Below are 2920 nucleotides of genomic sequence, written 5' to 3'. Positions count from 1 at the left end.
ATATATACATATATATATGTTACCGACACTACCAACTTCTACAATAACGAGTCAACAGGGAGGGGAGGGAAGAGAGGGGAACCTGCTACAAATAACAGCCAAATCTTCTTTGCGTACGAAAAATGCGTAATGGTCACGATTAGAATATTTTTCATTATACCTCTGCTCGGTCAGCGCTTATTTATGGCTAAACAACAACACCTATAATATACCACTGACTGTATAGGCTCCAATTATACTTCCCCCAACACAATAGGCACCTATAGTACACTACAAACAGTATAGGTTCCTACTATACATCACCAACACATTAAGCACCTATAGTAGCTAAGTACTATAGGCTCCAACTATACTTCCCCAACACAATAGGCGCCTATAGTACACTATAAACAGTATAGGTTCCTACTATACATCACCAACACATTAAGTACCTATAGTAGCTAAGTACTATAGGCTCCAACTATACTTCCCCCAACACAATAGGCCCCTACAATACACCACCAACACATTAGGCAGCTACAATATCGCAATGCTATAGGCTCCACTACAGCTGATTGATACAATAACTCACCGATGTTAGAAACAATAGTCAGATTTCAATTCATACTCCATCATCTCCATTAAAAAAGGACACAGTGGTAAGTGTGATCCTTGGGACGCATAAAAATGTTTAAGATGGTCACAATTGAACTGCCTCCCTATCTCAAGGCAACGAGGCAAACTGCTAAAATAGCAGCCAAAATTCAATAAACGACCTGTAACCAATTAAATAAGGAAAGCACATCTTCAATTCCCTCAAACGACAGGATGGTCACTCTTGGACTACCTTTCATCATAGACCTATTCGATCAATGTTTTGAGGGTACAGACAAACAACAAACAGCATCTCTGCCTGTCTTATCTAATGTTCTCTCATCAGATCCGGGACCAGTTCCAAACAAATAGTTGAACAGAGGCACTGTAAGATGCAGAAGGAAATGTTCTGAATTACAAAACGAAATACTTGCAGTGGATTTGTCCTCAAGTTCTCTCAGTTGGTAGGCAGTACGACAGCCGTCACTCAGGAGCGAGTATGGCTTGGTAACATGTACAATAAGAAGAAAAGGACAAGGATCTTTTTCAGTCATATAGACTCAGGGCCGGTTTTCCAGTTTCTGTGGGGTATATATTCCCCATCACCACCTGGACAGGACGCTAGTTTTTGTCAACTGAGTGGACTGGTGCAACGTGAAAATGAAGTGTTTTGCTCAAGAACACAAAGCACCGTTCGGTCCAGTAATTGAAACCGCAATCTTACAGTCATGAGTCCAACACTCTAACCACTAAGCCGCGCACCTCCATATGTACAATACTTTCGTTAGATGTTTTGGATAAGTACGTTGTTATGAGCAGACATAAACACCTTCACAGCCATCGCACATTCTGACCTTGTGAAACGTTTAGAATGTGATGTTTGGAAAGACAGAGAGGAGTGAGAGCGAGAGAGAAGTATAATAGCAGTCAGCTGAGCACACTAGAATAACGTGAAATGAAGTGCATTGTTCAAGAACACAACAAGCCACCCGGCCCAGGAATTGAACCCACGGCTGGATGATTTGTGAGCCGAACACAGTAACAACTGCGCCACGCACCTTTGCAAGTCGTAGGCATGTAATGTCTTGTGTTTTAGGTACAAGGCTAGAAATTTTAAGGTGAAAGAGTCCATATCATTAGCTTCGGTACGTGACTGGTACTTTATTTTCTTGATCACAAAAGGATGAAAAGTAAATTTGACTTCGGCGTGGTTCGAGCTCAGAACATTACGAATTGAAAACTGGCGGGCAAATAATACCTTATCCACTTATAGCCGTGGTCAAAATAATTCATCATTTTTACTGGCTCGGTGATCCAAGCAATAAACAGGTACTATGGTGCTACTCACCTCTTCACGGGGTATCAGTGGCGGCAGCACACAACTAATGATGAGTTGCTTGTTAGGATGCAGAGCGGTGAATTTAGATCCTACCGCATATATAAATAGTGCAGTTATGTGTGCTAACGTAACTAATGTAGGAACTATGATAACTTTTAAGTAATGAAGATAAACAGCTGTATCTAGGAGAGAGGTAAACAGTGTTGAACAATGCTTTGCAGATATAGATAGCAAAGACATTCTCTTATAAATAACTGACATAAACAGCCAATGATCTCTCTCCCTCTCTCTCCCTCTCTCTCTCTTTCTCTCCCCTACATATTTATACATATGTAGGTGTGTGTGCGTGCGCGTGTGTATGTATATATATATATATATATATATATATATATGAACACATACACATTCCTATAAATATTCCTATAAATGTGTCTCTATGCACACGTGTAAACATATATATATGTGTGTGTGTGTGTGTGTGTGCACGCGTGCGCGCACGTATACACACCCATGCACACACGCACTCACACACACGTACGCACAGACACACACGCGCACACACACTCATACATACATATATGTACACGCAATAATAAACGTATGTGTTTGTGTTTGTATGTGAGTATGTATTTGTGTTTGTGTAGTTAAAAAGAGAACCATATGTTCCGATATTCTATCCCAAACGAAACGAACTCGTCCTCCAATCCTTCTGTTATTCTATTACTGCTTCTATACTGATTTTATTAAGTCTAAATGAATAGCTAACTTAATTATGAACATACACGTACCTTATAGGATCAAACGCGTTTAGGTACCTAGTTGAGCCTCTACAAAGAACACCATATTATATATTACCTTAGTTCATCAAATTATAATTAGAAATAGGTTCCCTGCCTATGGTAGAGGTACTAGTCGATTACATCGATCCCAGTGCTCAACTAGTACTTATTTTATCGACTCCGAAATGATGAAAGGCAAAGTCAACCTTGGCGGAATTTGAACTCAGAA

General features: G+C 40.1%; 1 protein-coding gene across 3 annotated transcripts in view; it reads left to right on the top strand.

Annotated features, from left to right (window-relative positions):
- The window catches only part of LOC106880044 (potassium voltage-gated channel subfamily A member 1), a 300439-nt gene that overhangs the window by 25258 nt on the left and 272261 nt on the right, over positions 1-2920 (top strand). The window lies entirely within an intron of this gene.

This window comes from Octopus bimaculoides, chromosome 8 (genome assembly GCF_001194135.2).
Source record: "Octopus bimaculoides isolate UCB-OBI-ISO-001 chromosome 8, ASM119413v2, whole genome shotgun sequence".
Lineage (NCBI taxonomy): Eukaryota > Metazoa > Mollusca > Cephalopoda > Octopoda > Octopodidae > Octopus > Octopus bimaculoides.
This window is presented reverse-complemented; position numbering and strand designations above follow the sequence as displayed.